The following is a 19,261-nucleotide window of genomic DNA, read 5'->3' on the forward strand; positions in this document are numbered from 1 at the left end:
ATTTATTATTTTGGGGGGAGGGGCAAAGGGAGAGGGAGAGAATCCTCAACCCGACTCCCTGCTGAGCATGGAGCCCAACATGGGGCTCCATCTCACAATCCTGAGATCATGACCTAAGCCAAAATCAAGAGTCAGTCGCTTAACCAACTGAGCCTCCCAGGCACCACAGTCCTTAATGGTTTGATTAATATTTTTTACAGCAAAAATAAGCAGAGAAAGTACAGAATTACCATACTCCTCTTGCTACATAGGCACAACCTCCCCAGTTATCAACATCCTGCATCACAGTGGCTCATTTGTTACCGTAGATGAACCCACATTGACACCTCATTATCACCCAAAGTCCATAGTTTATGTGAGGGTTTATTCTTGGTGTTGTGTATTCTATGGGTTTTGACAAATTTATGATAGTGTGCATCCACCATTGTAGTATCATACAAAGTAGTTTTGCCATTCTAATAGGTATGTGGTGATATGTTATAGCTTTGATTTGCATTTCCCCAATGACATGTCATATTGAACATTTTTTAATATGCTTACTCGCCATTGTATATCTTCATTGGTGAGGTGTCTGTTCAGGACTGTTGCCCATTTTTAATCAATTGTTCATTTAAGTGTTCTTTATATATTTTTGGTAACAATTCTTTATCAGATAGGGCTGTGGCAAATATTTCCTATCAGTCTGTGGTTTATCTTCTCATTATCTTGAAACTTAGCTTTAAAAAAACAAACAAAACAGCAAACTCAAGTTGAGAAAACATATAGCGTGCTTTCTGTCTTTCTCTCCTTCCATATATTTATCTCATTGGTTAATATTGTATTTTTAAAATGATGTGTTGGAGGGGCACCTGGGTGGCTCAGTAGGTTGAGTGTCCAACTCTTGGTTTCAGCTCAGGTCATATCTCAGGGTTGTGAGATCAAGCCCAAGTCTGGCTCTGAGCTCAGTGTTGAGCCTGCTTGATATTCTCTCCCTCTCTCTCTGCCCTTCCTGTTTCTCTCTCTGTCTCTCTCTCTCTCAAAGAAATCTTAAAAAAAAAAAAAGATTTTCTAAAAAAAATGTGTTGGAAAGTGGTTTATAAAATTTAAAATATGTAAATGATATCTCTTAATGGGATAATTGCCTTCCTACATATAGATAGAATACCAAAAAACTGCTGAGGATGGGTATTGCTTTTCCTCTGCCTTAATATAGAGCACCTAACTCCTGGCCTCTTTTTATTCTCTCAATTTTGCTACACTGGCATCTTAATGAAAATTTTCTTATATATAAGATATTAAAATCGTGGTTAATTATGGTCAAACTATACAATAATACCCAGCATATGTAGTTATTTGGAACATAGAAACTCTCTGAAGGAACGTTTAAGTATCACAGAGTTTATTATACATTATTGCTTTCGTATTTTGTTTACTAGGAAAACCCTTCATCTTTCTATTCAGAACCTTCACCCTCTTCTCCTGACTCATTTCCCCCTTTGGACACAATATTCTGTCTAACTTTCTAGCTTATTTATTAGTGTACCTTAAAGTAGAAGAGCAAATTTTCTAGACTGGGGTCTGGTTAGTGTAGGAAAAATGAAAACATCAAAAGGTAATAAGAGGCAATGAAGAAAAAAAAATGGAAAAACTATTTTTAAAAAATCCATGCCATAAGAACATGGGTACAAATTGCTGTAAAATTTCTGATTTCACAGAGAATATGTGTTAGTCTTATTATAAGTAGCACATTTATGTAGTTTTCTTTAATGTTAATACTGGTCAAGATTTTTTTTTTAAGAAACCAGAGAACATATACAATACTTTTAAAAAGATTTCCATCAAAATGTTTTTATTTTGGGGGCACCTGGCTGGCTCAATCAGTAGAATGTGTGACTCTTGATGTCAGGATTGTGAGTTTGAGCCCCACATTTAAGATTACTTAAAAAAAATAAATAAGATCTTTTTAAAAAATGTTTTAATTTCAGTTCTTAAAGTGTTCTTAAAGTTATTAAAAAGCTATGGCAAAATCTCATTTGCATAAGTGGGACTTGAGAAAGGTTTTTAAAATTTAAAACAGAAGTTCGCAATGGATTGTGTAGCATTTGGAATCTGGCCTGTGAAATAAACCATAAAACATAACTAACTTTCTTTGGAAGAATAGATTCTGTGCTCCAGTAAATTGTAATAGAACAATTTGCACATAGTGTTTCAAAATTGGGGAACTGCCCATGCTAAGGAATCAATAAAGGCAGCCGCTAATAATGGACCATTTTCCATTCTTTACATATTGAACTGTTTAATTGTAGTGATATTAGATGAGTATTTAGGAGTAGGTCAGAGAGAAGTGGGAAGTAAAGAATTATTATGTGCAATTACCTGTTTTTACAAAGTTGACAAGCAAAAATCAGAGGCGTTGGTGCAGAGAGGGTCTGGAAGAGCAGTCTTGAGGAATTGTACATTGTAGGTAACTTATCATTGTTTGTGGATGTCTACATTTAAATACATTGTCCAGTATCTTAACAAAATGCATAAGTCTTAATCATATTTGTATCTATTAAATATAATTACATATTGTAGAAAATGTACAAGATAAGTTATTTTCATTGTTTCCTTATGTTATAAAAGCAGGGCTGCATTTTTGATAATACTTTAAAAGAAACTAGAATTTTGGGGGTATTTAAATTCCGTGGAAGAACACAGTTGTTCACTGTACCCTTGTTACCAAATCTCCAAACAATTTATGATGTATTAGTGCAAATAAGGGGTTAATTCCAAAATTAGCTGTAGAATCCCCATTTTCAAATTGTTGTATTATAGTGGTGGCTTATAATTATTTAGTCAGCACAATAATAATCTAAACAAGAACACTTTAGTGACAGGAAGACAATGTTAAGAGGACTTAAAAATGAGTTTCGTAGTGGTGGCTTATAAGTACTTCATTCTGCGTATGTCAGAATATAAACCTTTAAGGAAGTCTGCCATATTTGACTGGTATGCAGATTCAAATAACTGTAAGAAAATATGTAGACAATATTTTTGCTGCTGAATTATTACTGAATAATGACTGAATGCCCTGTTTTTGTTTTTGTTTGTCTGTTTGTTTTTTTAAAGTAAGCTCTCTGCCCAATGTGGGGCTTGAACTCATCAAGAGTCTCATGCTTCACCAGCTAAACCAGACAGGCACCCCATTTTTTAAGTATATCCCTGTTTTTTATTGAAAAATACTCTTTCAGTGTTTACAAATAAAGTAAAAGTTATTTTTACCATATTCCTAATAATTTAGCAAATTTTCTATTTATAATTGTCAGAAAATGTGATATTTGATAATGTAGAAAAAAGAAACTTTTTTAAGATAAAAAAATTTCTCTCTAGAAAGCTCAAATAAAAGCACTTGAACTTTTCTATTAAATTTCTAAACTATAATGATGGAGATAAACACAAATTTCAATACCATTGAAATTAAAATATATTTGTATTGTATTTGAAGGCTTTTTTACCCCCTCCCTCACTGTTATCACTTCAGCACTGAGAGTCAAGTAAATAAATACACTTGTAATTTTGTGGCGGTGGTAAAAGTATTAATAATTGTTTTTCATTCTTCACTTTCTATTTCCTATTCATTCAAAAGTGTGAAACGAAGGATCTATTAGAAACTGACACGACACTTGTCTTATAAGTACAACAAATGGCTTATCTGAGAAAGTGAGAAATGAAATTCTTCCCTAAAATGCTATGTATTTTAATACTTTATAAAATAACCAGCTTGCGCTTTCTCTCTCTCTCTGACAAATAAATAAATAAAATCTTAAAAAAAAAGAAAAGAAAAGGGATGCCTGGGTGGCTCAGTCAGTTAAGCATCTGCCTTCGGCTCAGGTCATGATCCCAGGGCCCTGGGATCGAGTCCCATATGCTGAGCAGGGAGCCTGCTTCTCCCTCTGCCTGTCGCTCCCCCTGCTTGTGCTTTCTCTCTCTCTCTCTCTGACAAATAAATAAATAAAATCTTAAAATAAAATAAACACCATTAGAGATAATGATTTAGGACTCTTTGAAGATAATTATAGTGAGGTACCTTAAAAAATTGTGCAACAGTTTTAGCTCTTTGATTTCATGAAAGCAACACAAACAAAAAACCTTAGTACTATTCTGAAGTATTTGATGAATAAGAAATTAGAATTTTGCTAACAATATCGGGTTTCTGCGGCACACTCAGGTACAATCTAGTTTCTTAAAGTGATGTGCTAAATTGTATCTGAGATCATCTTCCAGTGTTATTTATGATGTCCCTTTGTTCATGTTCTTTACTCTGAGAGGCTGCCCATTCTGATCAAGGTAGTTTGCTGCCTTAAACGATGCTTTATATGCCCTTACGTTTTTAGCACTTCGGTTTAGAGATCTGAAAGTAAATATGTACTTTTTTCCAATATTTAATGTTAGGTTAATGGGCATGGGTAGGTGAGGTTTTACAGTGGATGAGTTACAGAGTTAACTCTTACTATCAGATATGCATCAGTGTACTTCTGTCAGTACAAAGAGGTTCTGAAATTAATAGGTATTTTCCTCAAGAAGCTAGAAAGAATACATGCCTCAGTGTTTTCTTATGGTAGGATAGGTATATTTTGTGTAATTGATTCAAAAATAGGCTGTTGTTGTTTTGAAATTGCCCGAGGACGATAAAGGACGACCCTAGACATGGAGAACTAGCTCCTTTAAAACTTCTGGCTGGGGCGCCTGGGTGGCTCAGTTAAACGTCTGCCTTCAGCTCGGGTCATGGTCCCAGGGTCCTGGAATCGAGCCCCGCATCGGGCTCCCTGCTCAGCGGGGAGCCTGCTTCTCCTTCTCCCTCTGCCTGCCACTCCGCCTGCTTATGCTCTCTTTCTGTCAAATTAATTAATTAATTTAAAAAAACTTTTGGCCAAAATTTTAGCCCACATGTAGACAGCCAGCATGAACCTCATAGCATAACTACATGATGTTTCTTATTAATTTAAGTTCAGTATATTTTTGGCTGTTACACTACCCATTTAAGTTTCTTTAAGTTTATTTGGAAACAAGCTTGCATATAAATAAATAGTTCAGCAAGCAGTTGTTTATACAGATTTGGCACTCACAAGAGTAGTGAAAGAACGTATAGATGAAGCAAACATAAACGCAAAGTTGACAGTTGCTGGTGAATAGATGATGTCGTTCACAGAGGTTCTGAAGTTTGAGCATGCAAAAACTCTAGAGAACACCTGAATATAAGGGACAGAGGTAAAGTTGCCATCAAAGGAACCAGGACAGGCACAAGAAGATAATGTCTCATAAAGCTAACAGCAAAGTTAATAGTAATAGCAATAGTAAAATAATAATAGTAAAGTGTAAAAGATGTACACTTTTTTTTATTGATGTTGAAGATTTTTATTTTATCTAGACAGCCCAAATAAAAGAACAGGCAGGGTTTTCATGATAGAGTTTCAGAATAGAAATCAAGAAATTGGCATTCAGCCTTGCCTTGACCAGAAGAATTAGGTATTTCCCTAGTCGCAGAGCCCACGATGAGTAAATACATGACGTAGATTTATAAAGTAGGGGTACAATTCAGGGACTTTTGTCTTAAAGGGAAAAAATCTTCTAGAACTTGGGTACAATTTCATTAAATTAAGCTAAATAAGTAGGTGACAAAACTTATTTCAGAGCCTAGATCCTTTCCACATTGGTTGGGATTATAGAAGTAAGCTCAAATATGTAGGAACCAGATTAATCTATTTTCATCCTGAATCCCATTCAGTAAATTTTCTATCCTTAAATTTCCCTTTTCTAAACCTATCGGTGTCCCAACCTATTATCTCCGAGCATAATTACATTGTATTTAATATGTCGATCTAACAGCAACTCAAGTAGTGACAGTTTCTTGTGTATGAGAATTTGAAGAAATGTATTGTTGTCTATGTATGTGCATTACTTTTTCTGTTCAATGCCTCATTCCCTAAATGATGGAATGTAGATGGACAGTAGATGCAAAGTGAGTCTCAAAAATGTAGTGCATATTCCCAGCATGCAGTTAGAAGTAAGGCTCCATGGAAAGGACCATGCATGCCTTAGTCTGGAATAAGCACAATGATCTTTCCCTCTACCTTTCCACCGCCCATTCTTGCTACCAGTCAAGGCACATACCTAGGGACCCTCTGTGGGGTCAAAGCACATACCTAGGGACAGTCTGTGGGGTGGGTGGTGGGGACATAGGCAATTGTTTCTATTTCAAGAGAGTTATTGAATAACATGGTTAGAACCGCTGAGGAACTTGGGACTCATCATATTCTAGTTCACTTTCATTACATCAGGGAATAAACTATCATTGCATTCAGTACATTTTGTGCACACTGCAATATGTATTTTCTCCTCACTTATTTTGAAAATATCCGTGGGAAGGTGTGACTACATGATATCCCTCTTTTCACTTTGGTGAACCTTTGGAAAGGTTGAATTATTTGCTATAGGGGCTCAAACTTCAATTTGTCTATACCTAGAATCTCATTAATATCTTAGTGACATGAAAATTTGTTATTAAGTAATAATAACTAGTCTTAATAATTCTGTTATCTAGGTTTTAAAAATACACTTGTGCTATTTTCAAGCATACTGATAAGATATTAAGTGTGTGTAAAATATTTAAAAGAGATACTTAAATACACACACATATATGTAAAACTTTCCTATGAGAACTGATGAATATTGGAAGCTTCTCAAAATTTAACCAAGAAAATCCATTAGAATGCAGTCACAGTTCTGCCAGTATTCTCTGGGAGACTTCATGATTATAGATTTCGGTGTGAGTATATTTTCCTTGACATACAACCCTTTCAACTTTTATATTGATCATTCAGTCTTTGTAAAGAAGCTTTGTATCCATGTCCGAGCTATATGAGAGTTTAATTATTTTTCTGTTTCCTGATCTCTCTTTATAGGTAGCAATATGTTTAAAACCTGTCTTTCTAAGATACTCATATCCCTTCCTCATTAATGGAACATTTTTAGAAGGAAAAAATAAGCCAAATCTGCCTTTTCACCTAATTTGATATTTTATAATATTTTGGGGTTTTGTGTATTTTCTTCTTGCATTATTGTAAATACTGGTCAGGGATACTTTTCTCTTGCTTAGTATATTTATTCATTGAAACTATTCATTCTCCTAGGATTTAAGACTGCCATTTCTGAAGAACTACATTCTTACCTTTGTGCTGTTTATCCCAAGTGCTTTTATCTATCTGTGGTGTCTGATTCATCAGCCATTTGTCCATTAAGATGAAATGTTATCTGGGGAAAAATGAATAACTCAGATGCTACTAACTCATCATCTCTGTGCAGTATACTTAGGTTATTTTCTGTTAGGTGATGGATTTCCACTAATTCTTTGACTCTTGGCCGAGTTGCTTTAAGACAACGAACTGGAATTATAAGCATCTCTCTTTGGCCAAGGATTGGGAGGTTACTAGTATAGACCCTTGATCCTTAGTATAGTAATAAATAACCATTAAAGCTCTAATTGGTATATCTAATTGGACACATACTTTGCATGTCACTTACTGATGGGCATTTAAACCAAAGCATTCATTTTAGGAAGGGGAGACTGTTGGCAGTAATAAACATGAAACATATTAAACATTCACATTTACTGTGCAAGAAAGACTAATAAATTATAAAATGGCTTAGAAGACAAATCTAAATATCCCTTATGACCCTGCTTATCAAATGTAGAGGAAAGAAACAATGTCACATCAAAGATTCTGCCCTACAGGGTCCTCTGTTTCTCCTTTTAAAATGAAAATTAGTAAAACAATTCTACTGGATAATGAGGACTGAGAGAATAAGTGTGAATTGCCAGTTTTATCTGATTCTTCTGGTTAATACGTGGGTTTTTAACCTTTTACGTTATGTCTTTTGGTTGAGGAAGCGAGGACCAGTTTTTCTTAGAACAAAACATTACTGATCTTCAGTATTTCCTAAGGATTATTCAGTGAAATAAGAGGTTTGAATAATACTTTAAAAGTTTGAATTTGATTTGGTTTCGGATTCTGGTCAGATAAGGGAAAAGGAAGTTAGTTTTCAAAAGGAAAGACATACCTCATTTCAGCTCTGGTGCTTTTGCTTCACTTTTTATTTTTAGAAGTTGTCTTTATTTTTGAAACCAAAGTGGAGAGGTGAAGAAATAAAAGAAATGTGAACATCAATTTGACATACAAATTTCAGTATTATTGTAAATAATCTGTTCATAATGCTTTTCATAGTCTTAGGTATTATTTACCCCAGCTTTCACTAAAATATTGGTTTCTCTTTACAAAGTCAATTTAAACATTAATTATGTTAATTGACAGAAACCAAGTCCAATTTAGTGTTATAATTACCTAAATGTACTACATAATCAATGTTAAATAACTAAATGAAAGCACACTATATCTGCTTACATAAGACTAGTTTCAAATACCCAGCTGAGTACTTTGTTTTGTACCTAAGTGTGATTTCTTTTTAGTGTATAGCTGCTCTCTGATAGCATGCTACTAGTGTCATATATAAATATGGCTTACAGGCATCCTTTTAAGAAAATGTCATACTTTAAACAAATAAAAATAGATGCTTAATCAGTTATAGAGAATAGAAATGAAATTTTACTAGATTTTCAAATCAAAACATATTCACTCTTTTTTCTTTTATTTGGCTTTCTCTTCCCTTTCCCCACCAAAAATCCATAGCCAAATGCTACTGAAACGCAATGTAATACATATTTTCTACCCTTATAAAAACTAAATTATGAGTTGTAAATTCATTTAAAAATTTGGAGTTATTTTTTATATGTAGTTCAGCTTCTTATCAGCATATTTATTACCAGAAAATTAATACATGTATTCATTAAAGCTTTGGAATAATTTCACTGTCTGAAAATGTACTGTTTATTATTTAATACATTTTATTATGCAATAAATAATGATAAAATCTAATTTTGAGTGAAGATGAGAATCTTCCATTCTAACTATCCTTTTTGTTTTATTGAGATTTTTAAGTAAGTAAAAAAAATCCTATATGTTATTTGGTAGAGAAAAAAATCCTTAGTCATTGTTTTATTCCAAATCCTTACTTTATTTTCTTACTAGCAGTTGAGGAGCTCTGCTTTGCCACTCAAAAGCAGGTAGCAATTGTGAATCAGTATCATTTATAATACATTTATTGGGTAATTTTATCAAATGAAGAGAGAAAAATATTTGGTATTAAATTATTTTAAAAGAGCTTTGCTGTCATTTATTAGGGCCTTACTAATTTTTCTATATATCACATAATGTAATTGTACCTAGACTATATTAGCAATAGCAGCAGTAACAAAAAACACTGGTATCAATACACTACTTTGTACGTGGTCTGAAGAAGATTATTGTGATTAATTAGGTTTTTGATAGCATTATGAATTTATCTGTCTTACAGGTTTTAAAGACCTATTCTTTTTACTTTGCTATGTATTTTCTTGAAATACCGTATAGCAATTCAGTTATAGTTCTTAATGCTGCTTGCTATTCCACAGTAGGTTTGGACCTAATATTTCTGATGTTTCTAGGAAAAATCAGGTGTTGAAGAAATGAAGTGAGCGATTCTATAGTCTTGATATTTATTTCATATAAATCACTCAAATATATTGTTTAACTAATACATTTCCCCATTCTCCCAATATTTCTTCACGTCATATGCAGCCAACACAGACATGCTTTTAGAACTCACCTAAACCTTGGCCTTAAAGAGAGTGTCTGAAATGATAGTCACTCTGTATAAGTTGTCTTGAGATTATAGCAGTGGTCTTTCTTTTCTTTTCTTTTTTTAAGATTTATTTATTTATTTTAGAGAGAGAGTGGAAGGGGCAGGGAGAATCTCAAGCAGACACCACACTGAGTGCGGAGTCTGACTTGGGGCTTGACCCCATGACCCCAAGATCCTGACCTGAGCCAAAACCAAGAGCCGACGCTCAGCCAGCTGAACCACCCAGGCGCCCATGCAGTGATCTTTCTGTTCATTTTTTTCAGACCAGAGATCTGTCATTGTTATTGAACTCACCTGTAATTTGTGAAAATATTCCAGTTTCTAAAATTGGATTTACCATGAAGCTAATGAATCTTAAATGTCAGAGCTGTTCACTTGCACAGGCTCTTCTAGGCATTGTTAAGGCCCCTAGCAGTGTGCTCAAAGGGTCATATATTTTTGTAAAGTTTCCTGAAGTATGATATTTAAACAAAATCTTTTAAGGTTTTGATTTCATTCTCTGACTTCTTCTCTGTTACACTTCCCCTCATTTATGGTCACTTAGGAGTAGCCAGGAGCTACTGGGATTCTGTTAAGTAGAGGTTCAGTTGGTGATAAATTCAGTTTGGATATAGTGGGGTATTTTTATGTGGTTTGCAGACACTCGTGTACAGTTATTGCTAGCTATTCTGGTGAAGAAATGGCCTCCAGAATTACTCCTATTATTCATTATATTGCCTTACTGATTGTGACATAAATGTGCAAGGCCAGATGTCATGTTACAATTTGAATGTGTCCTATGGCACCTGAAATATGTGGCAAGTGGAGGAGAAATAGTGTTTGAAATGTATGGAGCCAGAAGCTAGTCTGTGGAATCTTTTCGGTCGTTAAATGTGTTAAACAGTAAGTGGGGGATTTGGTTCTCATCTATAACTAATCAAAACAGAAGTTCTCTCCTATATATTCTTCGGGGGTACACAGACAACATTATCAAATGTAGTGCTTACAGTTATAAAGACAACATACTGTTCCCCTCTTTCAATAAGTATCAGATAAAATAGAATTTATCAGAATACTTGTATTCGTGGGGCATAGGCTGTAGCAATTCAGCAAACATGAGCACCTCTGACATTGTACACTTTATGTAACCTAACCATCAGTAATAAATAACACATTGTGAGCAGCTGTTCTAGAGGAAAACCAAAATTATAGAAAGTGACACTGTGAAATTGTTATATATGAGACAAGGGTAGGATTTGTGGTAAAAAAATTATTAAGGAAAATATAAAGGAATGCTGGCAATTAATTTATTAAAATATTATTTCAGTTTTCTGGATTTTCTTGCTTATGATACTTGTTGGCTTTTAAAAATGAGTTGTTTGTTGTGATTTTTTTTTCCTAAATAACTATTCACTTTGGTACCTAATTTTCTACTTGTAATTTTTGTTTTTTGTTTTTTCATAAAAGTGGTACCCCTAAATTTTATAAGCTTTGGACCTCACAAAACTTGAAACTACCCCTACCAGTTTTATTTATAATGTGATGATTTTGAGAAATTGGCAGTGTTCTACTCGACATTCATAGCTTGATATATGCATTTCAGGACATTTCATTGTATCTTTTTTATTTTATTTCATTGTGTCTACATTATATTCTAAAGATTCAGAATTTGGGATGAGAATTTGAAAAATTAAAAATTTAACAAATAAATTTATTAATGGACATTAAGTAGATAAGATAACAAAACATTCATTTATTCATTAAATAAAAGATTTAAGGTAAAAAAACCATTTTCACAGTTTACGTTAAATAAATGCTTTGTTTAAAACCTTTCTATTATGTTGTAGGCTAAACTAGGGGAGTTTTAAACTAAATGAGGTTTAAACAATTTTTTAAGAAATTGTACAAATGGGCTTTATTTTTACACTTTTCTCCATTCTCCCCACTCCCCATTTTTGGAAGTTTCCTTCACCCTTACCCCACAGTCCTATTATAGCCTTTATGTGGAGAAAAAAATAACATTTTTAATTTACTTTTCTTTAGTAATCATTTCAGTGGGTTTCTATAAGATCCATAATCAAAAACTGTTTTAGTAAATCAAACCTTTTTTTTTTCTTATTACTTTTGAAACTTGCTAAAACAATGCAACAAGAAGAAGCAAGAGAAAGTATGCCAGTTTTTCTAGGATATGTTCTAATTTGTGGGGTTTTTTTCATACACTAAATTATCTTATGACCCAGTCCTAAGATGTTCTCATTGTTAATTCATGGATTTCTGTATATATAATTTAAAAAATGTTTATAAGTAACTTTTGAAATCTATTTGTGGGTTGTTAGGTGAATGAGACTCTGCTATTTGAAAATATATATAAACAGGTATGTTAGAAAGATAAATAATGGTCATTACAAATACAGTATCTGATAAGTTGTTTTGAGACCTTTATATGTGCATTGCCATTTATTTCAACCCTTGACGAGTAGACCTTTATTAAGCTGTGATGATTACTGAATATGAAATGTAACCAAGATTATTTATTCAAATATAATTTAAATATTCATCAAAGAGGAGTTATGCTTGAGACTGACAGAGACTATTAACATCAAAAAATATAATTAACTGCATTGGGTATCATGAAGCAGAGTTAGCCAAATAGCCGAGAGGTCTAATTGCTCTAGAGTTTGAGAAGCAATGGTTTTATTTTATGCGGTAGCTGTGGAATTAATAGTAATGCGCTTGCCTATGTGGGCCAATTAAAATCTGCCTGTTAAGGTTCATTGCTCTATAGGAAACCCATTGAATATCGCTTAGTAAACAGGATTGACATGTCAGTGTGTACAAGAAGATGAAATACAATAAAATCTGTGAAAATGAGAAGTATCATTAAAAGAACTGTTTTTGAAAACAATTCATTAAACTCTTTACCAATAACAGTGTGTTAGGTGATGTTGTGGTATGCCCTCAGACTCCCCATTCAGGACTAGCCACTCTTTCCTCCAGCCGCCAAAGGAGTTGCAGGCTGATGGACTCCCAGTGAGTCCCCACCCAGGACTGCCGCGGGCTGAAGGGATCTGAAACCCTTCCCCCCAGAGGCAGCCCTCATCGAATGCCAGAGTAAAAAGGCTTGGCCTCCTCATCCTTTGCTTCATTTGGAGACAGCTCTGAAGGGCCCTCCCAACTCCAGAGCTCCCTCCCTGAAGAATTTGCGGGGCCTTTATTGCAGCTGCATTAGACTTCTCCCCAGTTGTTTCCCGCATAGTTCCAAGAGCACCATAAGCCTCGCAGAGATCTCTGCCTCAAATTCTGCTTCCCATGTTACCTAACCTAAGAAAGGAAGTAATGATAAATATAAAACAAGTCTTGTCCGTGGGACTGGCTACATACATTGTAGGAATTTGGCAATTTAAAAACTAAAATAGTTTTAACCACCCCCCCCATTGCCCAATTCAGGTCTACAGATAGCATTTTATCTTTGTCATGTGATCCTTTTTCTTTAATAAAAGTAATATTCTGACCTTTGTGGTGCTATTATGTTTTTTAGCTGAATACAAAAAGAAAGCACTCCTGATTGAACTCAAAAGATTTTGCCTTGCCCAGACTGTAGAGATTTAAAAGTGGGCCAACATTCTCATGGCATTTTGACATTAATGAGGTTGTTGAAATGGAAAAGTTGAAGGGTCAAAGATAAGAACAGTAGCAAGCTCTTCTAGTGTTTCTTTTTCTTAATAGTGATAAATATACTTAATAAATTGACTGTGATTCCTAACATAAAATCTGTGATGTTATGTGTTAAATATAGTACTTTCAGGATTAGAAGATTTTTTCTTGCAAATAAAAATAATTCTAACACTCCCTAGCTATAAATTACAAACCTCAAATACAGTTTATTAAATTAAGATAGTATTATATATATCTGTAACTTTTATAAGATGTGTAACAATTTTAAATAGCTTCATAGATCTTAATAAGTATAATGTAATAAGGTATACATTATGTCTTTAGTCTACAGTGATAAAGATGTTTTTCTAGTCATTCATCATTGAATATGCTTACCCTGTTTATATCTGTGGCCTAAGACTGCATGTCAGCTTTCAGAGGAGTGATGTTGCTGCTTCACAGCACACAGCCCTGTATTCCCAAAGCCTGTACATGATGTTAGTGGTATTAAAAGCTCTTGAGTCTAACAATTTATAGGTCACGAAGAACTGAGCCTTTCAGACAAGTTACTGTTACGAAGCTAATTAAGGCTAGGAATATAACATGGAAGGGAAGCCTCTTCCTGCTTTGTAGTTTTTAAGAACTTATACGAACCATGTAAATCAGAAAAGTTTTAATTTGGTTTCTGTCATATGAGTATGGAACTATGCTTGACTTCTGAAAGTTATAGCTTATCTTTCATTCATTGATTTATGCTCCCAAATAATTACTGAGCTATATGATGTCCAAGCGAATGTGCCAAACACTGTAAAGATATTTATGAACAACTGGTAAGAATATATATTTGCAAGTCTACAGACTGATGTTTATGGAGTTAATAAATTGTGGAACAAGGCACAGCGTTATGCACTGCATGTTTTCAGAGATTCTTAAAGCCGGCATGAGCCCCCCAAAGATGTAGTCTGGTGGAGAAAATGAGATGTGTGCAGAAATGAGTATGATAAAATCTCTCATCACAGTAAACTTCTAAAGACTGATGGAGAAAGGAAAGTGATGAGTAATGTCCTGAGGTGGGAAGATGTACTATATGTTGAGGGAATGCTGAGTTAGGTCTGTTAAGGGAGTTATTCAACTTCTGACCTCACCCTTTCAAACTTTCTATACCATGAAGCATCTTATCAGCTTTCTTCTTCCTTTCGGGCGCTATAAATTCTTTTCTTGTACTTAGGCTAAGGAAGAAAGGATCTTTCAAAGATTGTGTTCTTTATGTTTCTCAAAATTCTATAAAATATATTTTAAAAATAATTTTTAACCCAGTAATGTGAATATGGAAAATAACACTAGGACTTCAGGTCCTCTATATTAATTCTGAAACAATGAGTTCACTCTTTTTATGGCAGAGAACTGTAATACATAATTTCATATCCATTTGTTCATTTTCTTCTGCATATTGTTTCGATGTGGTATATTTAGGGTATTACTATGCTTTTAAAATTGTAGGTATTTCTACACCTAGAATATAGCAGCTTATGTCTTATATTGCTGTTTCTAGTGCCAGAATCACAGGTGGATATAAAATTTTGATTTCCTTCCTCCCCTTCTCCCACCCGCCCTCCCTCCCTTCCTTCCTATTTGTCCATCTTTCTGTCTATCTATGTATCTCTCTTTCTATTATCTGTCTATTTTTAGATAATTTATTGCCTTTGAGACTGAGATGCAGCAAGAGGACACTTCCCTGGATCTGTGCTTTTTTTTTTTTAAAGAGCACTTTGGGTTAATATGCTGACAACTGAATGCTTATGAGTAGGTGTTCAGTTATCGAGAATGCCATGAGCAATGCCTTGTTACTTTCTTATCAGCTACTTCCTGCTGTCAGCTTGGCACTTATTTCAATAGAAAAGGATTTGCATCAAATGTAATGCCTTATTATATACAGCTAACATGGGGTTTTTAATTGTGCAAACACATGAGACTCCTGCAGTGATAGTCAATTTGATAAAAGGATTAGATTATGAATATTTTGTCATGATTAAAGATTACTTCTGATTTATCATTAGTAAGCCAGTGAAATTTGCCATATTATTTATCAGTCAGGTGAGACTCCATTAATTTTGAGAGTGTATGAACCACACAGTATCCACCTCTTTATAAAGAGCCTCTAATGAATTTATTTATATTCAGATTATAGGTATTAAGGATTGTTTTTAGCCTTCCACACCTGCTCTTACTGCTAAGAGTATCCCAAGAGTCTATGGTTCCAGCTTTTTGTCTTTATTGTTTTTCATCTCTTGTCTTACAGTTAGGTAAACATCTATACAAAATCTCCAGTTTTTATTAAAGAAATGACAACTGGTATGTATCAACAGGACATTTTGAGTTGTCCCATTGATTAAAAGAAACCCTTAATAAAATAATAGAAGAATGGGAATTCTGATTTAGAAAGTATTTATTGAGTAGTACTTCTTGCTGTAAACAGGACTAGGCATTCTGATGGATTTAAAAGAAGCTGGAGAGATCAGACTAGGGCCCTAGCAACAACTAAAGGCATTGAATGAGACCTAATACAAATAACTGCTCGGCACTCTTAGAGGTGTTTGGGAAAGAATGTAAACAAAAACATAAGGAGTTTACCAGTTAATTCTAAACATGAATATAGTTGCTGAATTAAATAAAAACTAAAATGCAAAATATACAAGAGACACCACAAAGCAGAATATGATTAATTGCCAAATTAGTTATATAGACAATCCCTGCTATAGGGAAAAGAGACAAAAATCACTTCGGGTTCCATTAATCAGGGATGACTATAATACTGTTTGGCCAGCCTCGTTTGTGTGTTAGCTTTCTTTATTACCTCCTCGTTAGCTGATGTTTCCTGCAAATGTGTGTGCCTCCCTCACACCTAAGTACATGGCAGCGAGTTGCCTAGAGGGAACCACCTTAAGATGGGAAACAACAGTTCAGCAAACTAGTAGCCTAGTGTCCTCAGCTCTAAAAATGTTCTACCTCAGAGACTTAAGGTCCTTCAAATGGTCTTCATATTAAGAATGAAATAGTTCTAGAAGTATACATAGTCATTTCTGTGAGAATTCTGTTCTGATGCATTTTTCTAGATGGGAAAGAACGACATAAGGAAAACACAGATAACAGTGTTTATGGGGTACAAAATTAAAACGAGATAACTAATAGAAACATATTGGTAACTTCTAGAATAATTATGTAGCACTTTATTTTTGGAATGAGGGTGTTTTCAGTTTCTTGGCCCTTTGGGGAAATATTAACTCTACGTATTTTCCCTGTTCCAACATTACTCTGTTAATTCAAATCATATTATTAAGACACTGCTCGGTCATACTTTTGCATCCCCTTTACACAAGGCCTTCCTTTATTTTTGTTTATAACCTATGTCACATATTTTACTACCAAATGTTTCAGAAGTTGCATGAGGAAAATAAATTACTTTAAAATAAAAGCTATATAAGAAAAGCGTATTGAATTGAAAAATTTTGGTGAGAAAATAATAGTAGTGAAAGATGTGAAAGATTTTATGCCAAAAGAATTCACTTCAGGTAAAGAATAGCTGTGCTTTCTTGCCTCATGATTAAAAACCAAAGCAAAACCCAGGCACTTATAGAATAGAGTCATTCTAATAAAAAAATGAAAAACCTCTCCTGAGTCAATTAAATATTTCAGCAGAAAGTTGTATTTAGTCTTAAGTTTTGCATAGATGGAAATTTTTTAAAAGCCATGCTATCAAGTCTTATGATTTTATTTCTTTGCTTGCAGTTCGATTTGTATAGTTCTGTGAACATTTGTTGCTGTGCTGTAATCAAAGTGAGGTCTGTAAAGCTGAAATTATATTAGCCATCAATTAGATTGGATACTCGTTTGTTTTATATGCAGAGATCTATAATACTGACCAAATGATGCCTCATCAAACATCTTGGGAGGCAGAAAAATATATTTATGGCATAATTTTCTTGTTTTTCAAAATCATATCCAAACCAAGGGAGTAATCTTTTAAGGTGAATTTAAAATAGCAACGACAAAAATCTAGTTTGCTCAGTGTTGTCCTCTAAAACTCCTTTTAGTTGCAGGTTCTTTTGCATTATTTCAAACTCTAATCCTCTGAGCGGGTAATTAACAGACCAGAAAAGCCATTTGTGAAAAAGAAGAGCCATAAGGGTGGAAATATTTCTTCACCGAATGATCTTTAAGAAGTAAATAATTACAAAAGAAAAAGATTTGGGATGACCAATCTAAATCTGAAGATAATTAGAAGGAATAGAGTATGAAAATCGAAATGCTTGGCATGTACAACAATTCTCATATCATAACAAGACTAATTAAATATTTAGAAACCAAAAATCCTCTCACAATTTGAAGAAAAATAACCCACGACAAAAGGGTCTGCAACTTTGCAGATAATTAACAAGGGTTATAGGAAGGAAAAACATCACAGATTGGCTCCAAGGCTCTGCAAGGTCATGTCTTATTACGCTGTGTCTTTTGTATGGTCTGGTAACAAGTTTCTTGCTAATTTAATCTAACTAGGGCATCCCATAGCGATTTCCCATTTCCCTTGTTAAAAATGTGATAGTTTCTACAAGTACAAACTGTAGTAGGTTAACATTTTTATAAATAATTGCTCTTAATTGATACAGGTCATAGTATTTTTTGAATTATTAAAAGCAGAGGTCTTGAAAATTTGGACACAGAAATGATATTTTTTAAGTATTTCAAAATTTTACAGTTTTTACCCCCTCTTAAATTTTCTTATTCTTTTCATTAAGTAGTTAGACCTGATGACCCTGTGAATGAAACTTAGTCTCAGTGGCATGCTTTGTAAATAAATACTTCTTATTTTGCTAATAAAAGCAAGCACATTTATGTTGAATGTGCATTTCTGCAAACAAGAGATTCTGTTGGATTAATAGGTCTCTGAGTGAGTCAAGCCTAATTTGCAGTAAACTGACCCCAAGGTCCAGTAAAAACTGCAAGGAATTTCAGAGGTTTCTAAAACATAGTAAGTTGTTTTTAGCAAATCAGCATTGCCATTTTAAATGCTTATTTTAGTAATTAATGTGGAATTTTTGAGGATTATTAAGTTTCTAAGATGCAAATTTAACTTGCAAATATTAAAGTATGCAAACTGTCTGGTTATAATTCCTGATAGAGTATTTTATTCAGACACAAAATGATTGTGGAAGGTATCACTTTTATGTTATTCAAGTTTTTAACACACTGAAAAATGGAATGACAATATTTTGGACATGGGCTTAAACAAGATTTTACTGTCAAAGCTTTGGTTGACTTGCTGTAGGTTACTTGATACTTGGTTTATTTTGGCTTTCTATTTCTGTTATATACTGTACACTTTTCAGTCAAATAGGTTTACATTTATATATTGACAGTACTGAAAGAATTTTATTTTGTATTTTTGCTTATGGTTATTTAATAATAGTCTTTTTCTATACCTTTTTCTTTCAAGTACAGTTGCAAAGATGTAATCACAGTTGCAGTTTTTTTGGAATCAGGATTGTATTTAAAACTTTTGAAAACACCAGCATATTGGAAACTGAATGGAACAGAAATTGTTATTTTTCCAAATTATGTTTTCATATCATGTACCAATACTCAAGTATATTTTCCTAAAGATTCTACTAGTAACTTTATTTCTATAATCCAACTTTATTTCAGTGATTTCAAAATAGTTCAAACAACACATACTCTGTAAGGCTTTGAGTATAATATCTTAACATGCCTAAAGAATTAAATGCTATATGATGGATAGAAATCTACTAGAATACACAAATTATTAAATAAATTATGAGAACATAGTTATGTGACAAATGGGAACATTACTATAGAA

The 19,261-nt window shown here is 33.6% G+C and overlaps 1 protein-coding gene across 15 annotated transcripts in view; it reads left to right on the top strand.

Annotated features, from left to right (window-relative positions):
• The window catches only part of ADGRL2 (adhesion G protein-coupled receptor L2), a 268,676-nt gene that overhangs the window by 185,486 nt on the left and 63,929 nt on the right, over positions 1–19,261 (top strand). The window lies entirely within an intron of this gene.

Source organism: Zalophus californianus, chromosome 4 (genome assembly GCF_009762305.2).
Source record: "Zalophus californianus isolate mZalCal1 chromosome 4, mZalCal1.pri.v2, whole genome shotgun sequence".
NCBI classification, from domain to species: Eukaryota; Metazoa; Chordata; class Mammalia; order Carnivora; family Otariidae; genus Zalophus; species Zalophus californianus.